Below are 16,252 nucleotides of genomic sequence, written 5' to 3'. Positions count from 1 at the left end.
GAATCTAGTCATCCTTTGAACTAAGGGCTAAGTGGTATGTGTTGTGATTTCAGCCAGACAGCAGAGAGCCCAGAGGAATGCAGGTCTCTTATTTATCAGATGGCATGAGCCATCTTAGGAGGGAGGCTTTGTCCCTGAGAAATCTTTATATACAAAATTAAATATCTGCCTTCTCACATTGCTTCTGTATTGCTTTTCCTTTCATTGAAAATAGATTTCTTCTTCTTTTTTTTCCGCAAAATATATCCTGACTACAGCTTCTCTCCTTTACTCCTTCCAGTTCCTCCCACTTCCCCTCCAGTGCAGATCTATCCCTTTCTGCCTCTCATTAGAAAACACATAGGCTTCTAAGGGATAATAATCAGATTTAACAAGATAAAAAACTAACACCTTAGAACTGAACAAAACAGACAGAAGGAAAAGAGCCCAAGAGAAGATACAAGAAGCACAGATCCATTCAAGATTTTTATAAAACATTAAACTGAAAGACCATATCCTCTATCCATTTATGAAAGAAAACCAGCCAAATATTTTTCAAAAATATCCTCTGGGACTGTTGCCTACATAAAACATCATTGGTGGTATTTATGTGGGAGAAAGACCCTTTTCTTCCTTTATCCTTAGCAGATAATAGTTCATTTGCAAACTTTGAACAAAAACAAATGCCGTTTGGGGGAAGAAGAGCTGAAGGAAGCTATGTCAATAACACATACTTTTGTTGTTTTCAATATGCTTTTTAAAAATTCATTTTATTTTATTCAGTGGTGACTTAATTCAGCAAAGTCCTATTGATTTTTGTTGGTGCCTATCCCTCCACCTTAATTTCACTCAGCACCTTGTTATCCCTTAAACTGTCTTGTGGCTCACCGTTTGTCATTCTTAACCTTGCATTTCTACAGCTGAGCTGTCTATTGTCACGTGTATCTGTGAATGTCTCAAGCTATAGCTGCCAGGGTCTAAATAGAGTATTAACCTATAATTATAGGAGATCAAACGTGTAGATAGAAACAGAGATCCTAAGATGTTTGAAATTATCACTGATGTGGTCTTTGGATGATCAGCCATTAAAAGTAAAAGAACCTAAATCCCAGCCCATTCCAAATGTCAAGAAGTAATTACAGCAGAACACTGGCACCTGAATTCCAGGCAGAAAGGACAATAGAGTTGCTGGTAGCATTCAAAATGGCCATTCAGCACTTTAGCTATTGACCCCGCAGCATATAATCACAGTGTGTGCTCAAGTTATGAAGAAATTGCAACCTACCTGAGAAAATGCAGCTTTCCGACATCCATCAAGGTGACAGCGTAACAAGAAGGAACATGCACCTACAAATCTCATTTGCGTCTAAGATTACATTTTTATATGTGACTAAATGTAATTTATATAGTAGCAAGAAGTGTCCTTTGAATTTCCCTTCCCACTCCATGTTCTTAAGTTTCCTTGGAAAGCAGGCTGTGAGGGGATCATTTAAGAAGTTTTGACAGGTTAAGCCCTCAATGCACTGGCAGGACTCCCCCGACCGCCTTTCATACTGTTACATATCTGGAGGTTCCCCTGGACATACTTTCATAAGCATGGCTAGAGAGAAGGCTACTTTGAATTATTTGTTCTACCAATTAGTTTTGGGGGCATAAATCCTTGTCATTAGGTAATATGAGATATGACACAATAATAATTTCAGAATACAATTACATACTTTCCATAGCACAGATTCCTTGAGCTAAAGCTATAAGAAAGCATTGTTAAATATCACACACACACACACACACACACACACACACACAAACACATTTTTCCTAGGGTAGAAAAAACACTGACATGTTTTTGCCCAGGGTGATGATGGTTTGGATTGTCTTCTGATTGTTATAATAACCACCAGAAATGAGGAACCAGAGAGTTTAATGAATTCAGCCTGGTTAGTCAAGATATTGGTGGGGAGTTGGGGGTGGGGAGAAAACCTGTATTGTGGAGTAAATATCTTGTGGTTTGTTTGAGAGTGATTTGGGATCCTAGACAGTGGATCTGGTGTCCTAGACACTTTAATGTGGAGAAGACCACATTAAAGGGTGGAAGAAGAGATGGCTCAGCGGTTAGGAGCACTGACTGTTTGCTCTTCCAGAGGTCCTGAGTTCAATACCCAGCAACCACATGGTGGCTCCTACCCATCTGTAATGTGATGTGGTGCCCTCTTCTGGTGTGTCTGAAGACAGCTACAGTGTACTCACATACATTAAATAGAGGGTGGGAGAATGGAGTAAAACACTGATGTTAGCTCATTTTACTATAGAAACTTAAGAGGAACTAGCAGAGTCTATAGGACAGGGAACTCTCAGGTTGAGCTGACATCTAGAAGTGTTACTGGAAAGACTCTTGCTTACTATTGTAATAGTTAACTGCAGGATGCCTGCATTAGCCAACCTACTAAAACTCATAAGCTGGTCTTACCCTACTCAGATGTAACCCAGCCAGAGCTCAAAAGGTTTGCTTAGACCCACACTCGGCATATGGCATGAAGAATAGAACAACTCTAGGTGCCCATGACGTTATAACTAGAAAAATGAAAAGAACTTATTTCTAGACACTTTAATATATTAAGCTAGCATTGTTGTAAAATAAAGCAAATAGAAAAACATTGAGGAACATTAAGGAAAGGAAATTACTATTTATATATTAACTTTTAAGCATTTTTAAATGAAATTAAGTTTGTATTTCTTCTCTGTCCGTGTTTTTGTCCCACGTTGCTATTTTTAAATACAGTCTCCTTTTTCCTGTGTAGGTAGGAATTTTTGTGTACATCGATTTTTGTTTAAAACTTCCCCATTTCACCTTAATGAAGAGGGTGAATTGTCTCTATAGAATCATGGGAATGAACAAATGTGACACCCAGTATCTTACTAGTCATAGAAACCTCAGCTTGAGAGAGAAGGATCATACAAGACCCAGGCTCACCTAAGGCTCCTCATGTAGAACAGCCCTGTGTGGGAGGCAGGCTTAGTAGAATCCAAGTGTGGCACATGAGTGACATGGATGTGTTTAGTGTGTACCTTCAAGGCACTTAAGTTAATGAATGTCATGTGAAGTACAATCTCAGTATAACGGAAATAAAAATCTAGCAAAATTATTTGAAACATTGTTTTAAAAAAAACTCACAAATCAGCTTAATAAACGTAAAATTACAGCTGAAAACAGATAAGAAGTCACGGAGATGAGAGCACTTCCTTAGCTCTTGTGATGATGCAAAAGCATTTGTCTTTATCATTTACATTATTTCAGTATGTGGAATCTGTGAGAAAAGGAAGCAAATACTCTAAAAATAGACTCAGGCTGTTCCCCAAGGGGATGAACTATTTGCACAGCTACACTATCTCAGTATTGGGCATGTTAATAAGCCCTTCCCATTCATGTCTTTAATGCTAACTTAATTCAAACCGATGTATATGAATATAGCCACTGAAAAGGCAGAATTTTCTTGTCTTTTAAATTAAGTACTTTGATTGCTTCCAAGTAAAGGATACCATTACAGTTGAGTGGGCTTTTTATTAGTATTAATAAATGCAGTTCTTAACAATTTCTTTTTGCAAAAAACATTTAAAAATTTTTTGAAAAAGTTTTCTTTTTGAAAAAAATTATATAAGGGAATATGTAAGGACAGATATAAATGTTATGGAGTTTATAGTCTGCTCCTACACAGTATTTCAGGGCGTATCATATTCATTCAAAATGGGATATAAAAGGCAGCGATTCTAGGTAGTAAAATATCAAATAAATAATTGTCTCTATGGGACCCTACAGCAGCAGCTCTGGAATATAAGATATGCAGTTATAGGTAATATGTTAGGTGTGTGTTGGGAGATGTGGATTTTGTAGAGTTCCTGTGGAGGACAATCTTAGTAGATTAATTTTAGGAGGATCTCTAGTTCAAGATCAACGTGACTACTTAGTGTCCTAAAGTTAGTGAGTTAGAACCTGTCTCAATAAACAAACAAAGGATATAAGGGTTAGGGATGTAGTTCAAAGACAGAGTGCTTGCTAAGTGTGCAAAAGCCTTGAGTTCTGTCTTAGCACCACAATATAAATAAATGAGTAAATAACCGAGTAACTAATGCGTAAATGACATAATAGGGAAAAAAAGTAATTCTTTACAAGGTAAACTTCTATAGATTTGCATAACGACAAGCAGAATTCAAGATGCTGTCTCTCAACCAATGATGAAATTTGAGTTTTGAAGAGGTAACTCTTAGTAAGGAACACTGACAGTGCTTGGTAGTGTTGGCCAACTTGACACAAGCTAGAGTCATTAGGAAAGAGGAAACCCCAATTTTGAAAATGGTCCCATCAGCTTGTCCTGTGTGCAAGTCTGTGGAGGGATTTTCTTGATTGATGATTAATATCGGAGGGCCCAGACCTCTGTAGGGCCTCCACTCTTAGGCACATGCTCCTGGATGGTGTAAAACAGCAGAGCAAGTCAGGCAGAGCAAGCCTTTCCTCTATGGCCTTGCTTCAGTTTCTGTATCCAGGCTTCTGGCTTGATGTCCGGCTCTGACTTCTCTTCATGATGGGAAGCTGTAACATCAAATACACCCAATCTGCCACCACTACCCACTTTTGGTTTGGTCATGGTAGATTTTGTTTGGAGATTTGTTCGATTTTTTTCACAGCAACAGAAACCCTAATGAAGATGCAGTTACAAACATTTAAAGCAAGGTACCCAACTATGGAGAGAACAATTTTTTTGGGTTCAGACTCCATCTTAGAGAACCTGACCTAAGTTTGAACTCAAGTAAACTAACAGGCTTGTACCTAGCACCACTTTCCAGGTTACCCTTCAACAAGACCTGAGTCTAGCACCAGTCTCCCAGTTATTTCTCCAGCAAATCTGTACCCCCAGGTTGCAAGCCCACCTGTGACACTATATTTCCTAACAATCACCAGGCAGGAGGAAAGCAGAAGTTATGTTTATAGTTTGGCTCCCAGCACTAGGCAATTACGTTAAAGGCCATGATGGCCAGCCAATCCAATGTGTACCAGGCTAGATACCTGCCTTCTTGCATCTATAAATGCTTGCCTAAAACTAGGCTCAGGGCTCCACCTTCCTGCTATGTCAAGCTCCGGCCCAAATAAAGAGATCCTAATGCAATTGCATTGGGTTCGGCTCCTTGGTAGTCTTTTGCAGTTCACAGACGTTTCATGGCACAACACTATACTTCAAGGAAAACAGTATGCCTACTGAAGCAGCTGGGAGAGGGAGGCAAGAAGATTATGAATATCAGTCAGCTTGGACTGCATATCGGTAGTTAAAGCAACCCTGGATTACATAGTTAGATACAGTCTCAAAAATCTATAAAACCAGGGGCTGGAAAGATGCTCAGTGTTTATGAACATTGTTGTTGTTGTTTTTCTGAAAGACCTGGATTGGATTCCCAGAACTCACTCGGTGCTCACCACCATTCATAACTCCAACTCCAGGGGAGATCTGATCTCCGTTCTGGCTTCCATGGCCCCCAGGCACACATGTAGACAAAACACCCATACACATAAAAGAAAATAATAAAAAAATACATAATAAAAAACCTAAAAAAATCAAACAAAGCAACAACAAGTACAACAAAAACAAAACAAAAATGGAAAATAGGAAAAGATAGCTAAGTTAGGCATGACAAGATGTACGAGCTGAAAAGTGCGAGGCAGGTGAATGACTTTCTTTCTTTCAAATGGTGACTGTGAGCTTCTTGCTATAAAAGTGCCAGTCACTCATGGAGCCCCACAAATCCACACCTGGAATCCTTTTAGTCAACGTTGTGTTGGTGAAAAGGGAAGCTCAGGATTTAACCACACTTCCCACAGAAGACTCTGCTACACTCATGGAAAGGAAGCCATATTTTAGGGGGATTTCTAGCTGCCACGAGGCTAGAAGCTGTAGGAAAAAAAATGGTAAAAATTGGAGAGAAACACAGTGGCGCGCTACTTAAACTCTGATCTGAGTGATAAAGTAAAAGAAAAGTACTTAAGAATGGAAGAAAGAGATGCTCACAAATTCAGAAGAGAAAGCCTGCCGAGGTTAGCAGCCAAGGATAACACTGAACAGCACGGGCAAACAGAGATTAAAAAAGGTAAGACAAAAGAGAAACTGCAATGCTTCTTCTGCAACATTCTGACTCATCAAGCGGTCATAAATCCAACCCTCTTAATATATACTGCCTGGTTATCTTTACTGAGTTTATTTTATTACAGCTTGCCTCTTGGTTGTTACATCCACCTCAGAGAGCTGAGACGTGTTCCACATGAAATATTCATTGGGCTTAGAGCCTTAATCTTAAAAGTAAAAGCTACAGTAAAAATCAGAAATAAAAAGAGTTTTAGTGTCTGTGTTATGTATACACGAGAACATGGCAAGCAGATAAAGGAGCATTCAGAGCAGGGTGGGGGTGGGGGGTTCCGGGGGATGGTGTGCTAACAGGAAAGAACTATTTGGGAAGATATTAAAAGCACAGACTCCTTTGAAAGTGGAAGTTTGGAACATGGTGGAAAATGAAAGGGAGAAAAGTATGTGAAGAATTGAAAACTGTTAGGAAGAACTCAAGATGTGACTTCAGCCATCCAGTGTGGGAAATCGCCGCGAAAGGAAATACAAAAGCTCAAAGGCTTCTGTCTGAATGAGAGAGGGAACCAGCCCTTTAGCATCATCACGCAGGCCAATATGTCAGCGAGCAGAAGAGCTGAGGAAAGAGGGCCTCACAAGGAGAAAGGATCCACGCTGCCTAGCACAAACAGTGTCGTGGGTGGATGTTGCTTTTCCTTGGTCATCTAGTAAATGGCTCAAAGGTGTGCTATTTAGATTAATATGCACAAATGGGGATCATATATATACCTTATATCCCTAGTCTCTCTCTCTCTCTCTTTCTCTCTCTCTCTCTCTCTCTCTCTCTCTCTCTCTCTCTCTCTCTCTCTCTCTCTCTCTTTTTCTTTCTTTTCCTTTTTTGTAATGTTCTTTTATAGACAGTCTCATTATACAGCCATGGCTGACCTGGAACTCTGGAACTCACTACGGAGACCATGTTGACCTCGAACTCATAAAGATCTACTTACTTATGCCTCTTGAGTGCGGAAATAAAGCATGGACTACCAAGCCCAGCTCATAACTTTATTTAGTGTATAGGAACCAAGAATGAAAGAGATGATGTCAGGCTTATAATACTGTGCACAAGAACTGAGCAGAGAGATGCGACCATCTTCCCACATCATTCTGTTGCCTCTCTCCTAACCGTCTATAAAATCTTCCACAGTTCAAAGTGTAAAGCAATTAGCACCTCCCATCCTCACTGTGCAATCAATATCTCTGATGAGAAACAAACGAATGTTCCAGAAATAGCTAGTTTAAATGGGTTAAAAATTATAATAAGGGTGTGCAGTTCACCATCTAACTATTTGGAGGAGTAAATGGGAGAGGAGGTGGTTAAGGAATAGTGATATTTTGCTGATGACATCCAGGAAGTGAGTGATGGGTCTCGTGAAGCTCCGGTACTCAGAATTCTCACCTTGGTTTTATATTGGAAATCATGAAGGACTTTGAATAAATTACTGGCCATGTTCAAGAATAATTGCTGTACATGTGTCTAGTGATAAGACACCCATTCTAGCCTCCAAACAAGCACATAACACTTCTCTGTCTCTCCCTATAGTTCAGCCTGGTATTTATACACAATGGACGCTTAAATCGCTACCCAGAATAAATGTTGAGAAAACAACTTACTACACAAAGAAATAATGATGCTTCTGGAGCGTTTATCCTTTAGAGTCTGGGTACCCCTTAATGCTGAACATTCTCAATATTTACAGCTCATTTTCTTCTTTCTCAAGCAAACAAGCCTTGGCAGAGTTGCACATCAGAAAGTTTTAGAGTCAAGTGTGATATATATCTTCCACCATTTGTTGCAAGTACAGAGCACAGATATGAAAAACATCATTGGCTTCCCAGGTATGTCCCTCTCTTTAATGCATTTCGGCTTAATTAGATCTAAGGTTAACAAGCAAAGTTAATGTCTGGTGGCCATATAGGCAGCAGACCACAGTGCCAAAGAATATAGCTTTGGAGTGCTCTTGTCTTGCTCTTTATGTACCTCAGTTTCCACATGTATCCCACACCATGAGGAGTAATCACACCTACTTCACAAGGGATATAGCAATGATCAATTGCTCTCTCTCTCTCTCTCTCTCTCTCTCTCTCTCTCTCTCTCTTTCTGTGTGTGTGTGTGTGTATGTGTGAAGAACAGAGAAGATAACCCAGTAAATGTTAGGTGTCATGCAACCAGGACCTGCTATTTCAGGGAGAATGATTTATTCTTATTGATCATTCTGGTCATTGACGTTGTATAATTTCATGGAAGAGAAATATTTTCAACATATTATCTTCTCACTGCAAGAATTCACTAGAATGTGCTAAAGAGACTTTTTCGTGGCTCAGAACCCAGACAATGAAGATGGATTTGTCTCCACCATGTGTTCTTTACTCCGACTATTCAACGCCAAGGCCTGCTTCATTGGAGACAATACATGACCCAAATCCCTGCGAACAAATTGTATAACCTGCTGTTACGATTGTAAAGTAGTAGTGAGAAAGGCCTACATCTGCATCCTTCCTGGGTCACTATTTCCTTTGCTATCTTTATGCTTCCAAACAAAAGCAAGATAATAAGAGCAGCAGACAGAGCTTACAGAAAGAAGGTGGCTGGCCACACAATGATTCTGAAGATCACTGCATCTCATTTCTACTTTTTAAGGTAAAAGAAGGCAAATCAGAGCAGGTGCTTTTAGAGAGGAAGCATGGCAGCAGAGGAATATGTGTAAAGTATGGACTCTGAAATTCCAGAACCCACCAAGGTTAGAAAACACACAGGCCTATTTGACAAATTGAAGATGATAAATATTCAGCCAATAAAACACAATAGACTAGAACACTCATTCACATGAGTGGTATTAAACTTGAAAAGCTACACTATAAACCTTATTCAGGACAGCAAGTTACCTTGGATTGGTATCCCAGGTTAGAACTTTGAATGAACTAATTGTGCACTTAATATCTTACTTGAGTTGGATTCTCAAATAGATAATAAATTAGATGGTAGAATTCAAGGATTGAAGAATGTTTATTCTGGGTTTCCAGCTGTGATTTTTCTGGATTTCAAAAGCACTGTCTTGGTATTTATTTATTCTCTTGGGAAAGAAGGGAAAAAACTCTCTGCTGCATTCCCACTGTCTAGGATATTAGCTGTTACATTTCCTACTGGTTGACCTTATGAAAGAGGACACAGCTTTTGACCAGCTCAGCGTTTCCTTCCCAGGCCTCACTATGTTACTGTATAACTCACACTGAATGTTAGATTCTTCTTTGCAAGCATTGTAACATGACCCTCACCAAGAGACAAGTAACTCCAAGTTATTTCCTTTCAGGGTCCAGTTGGCAGATATCCCCCTGCATTGTATTACAATTCTTCCTTGTAGTTTTCAGGAAGATGCCTCATCTGGGTTTGGTTTGAGAAGAATCAGTCTGTGTGTGTTTTTTTAACCAAAAATGTAGAAATAATCTGACATATTATTTTTCATGTAGTCTGTTGCTACTTTACAGGGACTAACCCAATATAAAAATTAGCCATCTCAGTTTGTGTTGCTAAATGATAAACACATGCTTTGGAGAGCTTATGGAATGACTGAGAGATCATGGAAGAGGAACAAAGGTTTTCCTGTATTGAAGGAGTGAGGCCAATGTTTGCATTCTCTGACTTTAGGTCTCTCATCCCCCACCTCATTCCATGTTTGTGTTGTGGACCACATACACAGCTGAACTCTGAGCAACAAGGAGCTGAGACACAAAGAGACACATATGTAAATAAGTAGTCTGCTATAGCCCTATGCATTTAAGTTTCTGGCATCAGGATTGTAGAGTTGAGACCGCTTCAAATACATCGATAAGGCCCTAATGTGGAGTTAATAAGGCTCAGAAAGATGAGACAGGTTTACAAAACCAGAAAATCCTGGATTAAGAAGCAACTCAGAAATAGTCATTCAGTGGTTAGTATTCACAGCATGAAATTCACAGCATGAAGTATATGTATCATATATATATATGAATATATATATATATATATATATATATATATATATATGAATGGAAATGTTTCAGATTCCCAGTAAGTAGACAGCCTTTACTTCAACTCCCAAGAGGTAGCTTGCCTCCATAATTAATTCAGCTTACTAGAAATCATAAATATTTTAAGCAGAGGGAGAGATGTACCCCCTCGATTGAAAATTTTTATTCACTTACATGAATGCCAAAGGCTTAGGAATTTCTTTCAGTCTACAAATAAGGATTGAAGACATGCATTATGGATATTTTGTAAAGTGTGTGCCCTTAAAGATCCCAAATTCTGAAGGCTCTGAGTTTATATGAATGTCTAATCATCCTTAGTATCAGGAAAAGCCAAAGGAGCCAAAATGTAGTTTATTCATTTACTTTTAATTCGGTTTAGAAATGTCGTTTAGAAAGTCTGTGGTTTAGCAGAAGTTTTTTAAAAGACTGGAGAAAATATCCAATTGACCATCATCTGTAAGGTGGGAAAACTCACAGCTGAGTTGACGTTGTAGACCATGCCACCAGCATTAGCTCTGGCGGTCATACTGTAGAACTTCTGCATCATTCTCCTTGTCTGAATCCATGGGGGCTTCTGGTGACTTTTCCTTTGTGTTACCATAGCCTCTGTTCCAATTTTTTCCAGGAGTTAACTGAGAAAGATTTATAGTTTGGAGACTGAATTTGTAAATAGGAAGCTCACTTTGGGAATACCCTGGACAGAAGCCCAGGGTATATTTGTCAGCCATGGTGAAGCAGCTAGGGATTGCTATTTTTTTTAATAGTTCACGAATTGTAAAATATTTTAAAAAGACTACTTGTTGGTTTTACAGTCTTATCTTGACCTTTTGAAGTATGCATAGCACAATCATGGTGCGACCACTTCCCTAGCATGACAACTCCTCACAAAAAAGAGTTTGGTCATGTCAGTTCTCCCAGAGTCATTTGAAATACATACATTTTTATAGATGCTAGATTACTGCGTGTGTCATATTTCCATCACTAGAGAGACACTGGTGATGTTGGCAGTTTTTGTTTAAGACAGTGATGGGGGAAGCGCTGTAGATAAATTTCTTTTCTACTCTTTCAATGAAATATTAGAGTCTATATCTTTGCCCAGAAGTGAGATATGGGAACTCTGAAAGTACTTGATAGGAATAAAAAGGGAAAATATCACTTTGAGGGCCTTGGCTGACAAAGTGCTGCTTTCCTTTCTACTTTCTTGGAGTTTTCACCCGGGGAGCCCTAATTCACTGTATGAGATGGTGGCCTATGCTTTGTAAGAGAACACTGACCTGTTTCTCATGAGCTAATGGGTCCTCCATGCAACATCTGAAAGCTCCAGTCTGCAGGACTGAAAGTGTTATGGAAGATGTTAAGTGTGTCAACCACTCACTGCCCACTGGGGCAGTTGGATTTCTCACACACTACTTCAGTGTAACAAGCCCAAGTTTGTGAACAAGAAACAAGTATTTCATTATGTTCTCTTGTCCATGGAGTCAAAGACACTGGCAAACCTTGAGAGAAAATGTAGACAGACCCCGTCTCAATGGAGGCAGCAGGAAATGTAAAATTTTTATAAGTTTTGGTTCTTTTGATATGGCCTTTGGACCAATAGTTTCAGCATTATTTAGGAGTGCGATTTGAATAGGGTGCAAGCCAGATATATTGGATCTAAAGCTTAGGGATGGGCCAAGAAATCTCTTCTCAAGTCTTCACTTGTACAAGAACATTTAAGAACTGCTGATTTTATTCAACAATAGATATAATTGTATATTTCCAAATTTCCAAATTATAAAAGGCTATGAATGATGTAAAATATTGTACAATATTTTCTTGAGAGTGTTAACAAGAACAGTGAAGGATTGAAGGATTTTAGAAAATCACACTGCTCAAGGTGCTGTAGAACATCTTTTATTCATCCATTTTTCTTAATATATATTTTATAGCTTAATAAGTTTAAGCAACTAGAATTTTGCATTTACATTTGTAATAGCGACTGAGCAGGCACATATTTATATATGTTTTGTTTTTGAAGTACTTTTATTTTAGTGCATTAAATTGATGGTTTTTGGAAATGGGTGATGATGAGCTATGCTGGTTAGCAATTTTAATTTAGGATATTATATTATAATTATGCTTAAAGGCTGGTGGATGGTTAGGGCAATAAGAGTAATATACATTATTGTAGATGACTCATTAAAAATCCCAAATGATTTTAGGAAATCACAGAGGTAGCAAAGATTACTATATTGCCCTCATAAAATGTCTACATCCCAGATATTTGAAGATGTTTCTTTTAGGACGGTCACTGGACAAGCATTTGACCCCTAGTGAAGACTCTTACAAGCTGAATCACTGCTCTTAACTTTAAAAGAAAATAAAAGATTGTTCTGTCTACTTCCCACTTTAAATGAAAGAATTAGAGCTCTGTAGACAGGTAAGAACTCTGTTTTTACTTCTCTGAGATTTTTCTTTTTCCCCTTTTGTACTTTTTCAGAAGGAAATTTTACCATTATCACTATAGATACATTGTCAATCCAGTTTTATTAAGTACATATTAAAAAAAAAAACAGTAGTTTTCTGCTTTAAAATGAGATAGCCTCTGACTCAGTTGCTGCCTTTGGATCCTATACCCCTAACTGTGTTGCCTTATCTGGCTTCAGTAGAAGAAGATGTACCTAGTCCTACTGCAACTTGATAATCCAAGGAAGGTTAATACTCATGGAAGGCCTTCCTTTCTCTGAGGAGAAAGGGAGGGTCCAATGTAGGGAAGGGAGGGGAGAGGGAGGAACTGGGAAGAAAGGAGGGTAGGGAAGCTGCCACTAGGATGTAAAGTAAATAAATAAATTAATTAATGATAAAAGTATTTAATTAATACTGTAGTATAGGCAATATCCAGCAGTTTACTCTTTCTGACTTATTGTTACTTTGTATACTCATGATATACGCAGATCTAGTCCATTTATTTGAAATTCTGATTAGTATTCCATGTTATAAATATGCCACAGTTTATTGAAACTTTTCTCTATGAGAGGAAGGATATTTTTAATTACTGTTCATTCTTGAACACACACACTCATTACAAATACACGTGCACCTTTGTACATGTGCATTAAGGTATGTGCGTAGTCCATTTCTGAATTACACTGTTTCAGATTTTGTGTTTTTTGAAAACAAACTGTTGTTCCTAATCTTTATTATTCTTTCTGTTAGACTAGTATCTTTTTATTCTGATTTCTCATTTCTTTTTCTAGATTTTATGATTTGTTTACTTAAAATTTTTGCATTTAGAGTGCATTAAAGTACACAAGGTTTTTTATAGCTACCACATTATCTGCATCACATACAGTAAGCAGCATTTTTACAATCTGCAGTTCAAAGACTTCACAATTCTTTTGTGGTTCTCTCTTCATTGCTTTCTTTTTTGTGCCTTGGTCTAGGTTGTTTAGAGAAACCTAATAGGACACATATAAAAAGATACCATTGTAGAAACTAGTTATACAATTAAGTCATACAACTAACAAATTTTGTGTATCAGTCTAAAATAAATATGTAAAAATTAAAGGAAAATAAGTACCATGTCTTGGTGTCTGGAAATTGAAGACTCAAGTAGAACAATTTTGTAGTATTTTCTGTGGCCAAAGATCTAGGAACCTGGGTGGTCTAGGATACAGAGGACAGGGCACTAATTTTAATCTTGGAGTTTAAAGTCCTAGAAACTGAAGCTCTGATACTTTTAAAGTCTTCTTGAAGATTTATTAAAGATTATATACCCCATCTTTTATATTTAAATGTAATATAATATAATAATATATAATTCATATATGGAAAGAAATATGCTCAGGTAAAGAAAAAAGATAGACCCAGTCATGCATTTTTGTTTCTCCATGGAGAGATCTGATGTTGAGGACAGGAAGCCATGAGTCAAGAGTGATAGAACTACCCATCCAACAGCTCCTAGTGGTATGGACCGTCTTTCCTGTCTCCAGATGCAAGTGTCAGTCTCTTCAAGAACATCCTTACGGACATAGCCACAAATGATATCATCAGATAACTGGGTATTGCATATTCTGTCAAGCTGAGTCATAACATTGCCCATCACATATGACATTTTAGTATGCATATATATTCTCTCTCTCTCTCTCTCTCTCTCTCTCTCTCTCTCTCTCTCTCTCTCTCTCTCAGATAACTGGAGTTGCAGGGATGATGACTTATATTTGCACAGTAAGCAGTTGAGAATAACCTCACAGGGAATTGCTTTATAGAGCTCCTACCTGGGAATAAGGAGCAGGCATTGTCGTTGTTTCTTAACCAAAGGGACCAGAAAGAGCAACTCGCCAAAGCTGCAAGTAACCTCAAAGTATACAATTGAGAGCTTAGACTTTATATGATAGATATGTCAAAATATCTGTCTCTCCCATCCTACTCTTTCATTTGAATTCACTTCTTACTGAATCACTTCCTTTAGTATTTCCTTTAACCAAGACCTACCAAATTACAAACTTTTCATCTATTTATTTGGCAGTGTCTGGATTTCATTTGAAAAGTCAAAACTATTATCTCCATGAAGAGTCTGAGTCACACATTAGCTAAATAAATTTCTCAGACAGGAAAACTCATAAAGGCTACCAACAAAGAGTGCCCAAGGCCATGGAATGACATGAATTAAGGGGAAAATAACTGTTCTGAAAGTCCATTCATAACTGACAAAATAGCAAATGCCAAAACTGGCAGAATGCAAAAACGACTACTTACTCTGTTTTCTTAGACAATTAGTCATTTTCTCTTTGATATGAAGGTTGCGTCTGAATTGTACAGGGCTGTTTAGTTAGGGCTGGATATGGAATTGTGTTCTTGTCCTGATAATGAGTTGATTTTTTAAGATAGAACTTATGTGCTTTAGAATCTCAGTGAACAGAAAGAACTTTCTTCTATCTGCTTCATCCTTAACTTTTTCTAGGAAGTCATATGGTTTCTGTCTGTACATTTATTGTAGTTAACTTGTAGTGGATTTTGGAAGATGTTCTTAGATTAATCTCTGAACCTCTTTACATTTTCCTTGTTTCTATCCCAGTGCTCAACTTGTTCACTGGTATATTTTCAATGTTTCAAATGTATCCAGGAGAAGATTAACCCTACCGCTGTTTGTTTCTTTGAGTTCACACATCCCAAACTTCAGAGTTTGCTTTTGGACAGCTCCAGAACTGCATTTTATGTCAAGTACCTATTTGTGGTCTGCAGGGCTGGTACATAATAGCTGAGGTTGGTCCCGAAGACACTGCTTGGCCATATGATGAAGCCTTGGGAAAAACCCTGGGCACAGGTCTCAAGAAACTACCCTGATTCATTACATGCTACCACATGAGCTACTGGTATAACTAAGCACCTTTACGTGACTCCATGGAGACAAGACTCTTAGATGCGTGCATGCCACATGTCCTGGACTTCATTCCTTGTGTTTATTCGATTGCTAATGTTTAAGCTGCATTCCTCTACTTTAGTAATATGTAACCACAAATGAAAGCTTTTCCTGAGTCCTGTGATCTATCAAATGAATCATTAAGCTATGGATGATCTCAAGGACTTCTCATACATAAAATATGTATCTTTTGCATTGGTATTCCACATTATTCAGTTTCTACTTATTTTTTTTTCATTCTCCTATTGCTGTGGAGAAATGTTTTTCTTTCTATATTAAGATCCTTAAAAAAATTTATACATTTGAAGTTTCTTTTGGTTTTAAAAAATTTGGAGCGTGGAGTACAAACTTTGCCTCCTCTTGATCCTACTCAACATCGTGGCCCAGTAGTGTAGCCCATTAGTGGCTGGTGACAATTTTAACTCCAGTACTCTCCCGCAGTCCTTCTGTTAGGGTTTTACTGCTGTGAACAAACACCACGTGGCACGACCAAGGCAACTTTTATAAAGGATAATATTTAACTGGGGCTGGCTTACAGGTTCTTCAGAGGTTCAGTTCATTATCATCAAGGTGAGAGCATGACGGCATCCAAGCAGGCATGGTGCAGGAGGAGCTGAGAGTTCAACATCTTGGTCTGAAGGCTACTAGGAGAAGACTGATTCTCCAACACTATAGGGAGCTTCAAAGCTCACTCCCACAGTGACAC

Source organism: Grammomys surdaster, unplaced genomic scaffold (genome assembly GCF_004785775.1).
Source record: "Grammomys surdaster isolate TR1022 unplaced genomic scaffold, NIH_TR_1.0 99, whole genome shotgun sequence".
Taxonomy (NCBI): Eukaryota; Metazoa; Chordata; class Mammalia; order Rodentia; family Muridae; genus Grammomys; species Grammomys surdaster.
This window is presented reverse-complemented; position numbering follows the sequence as displayed.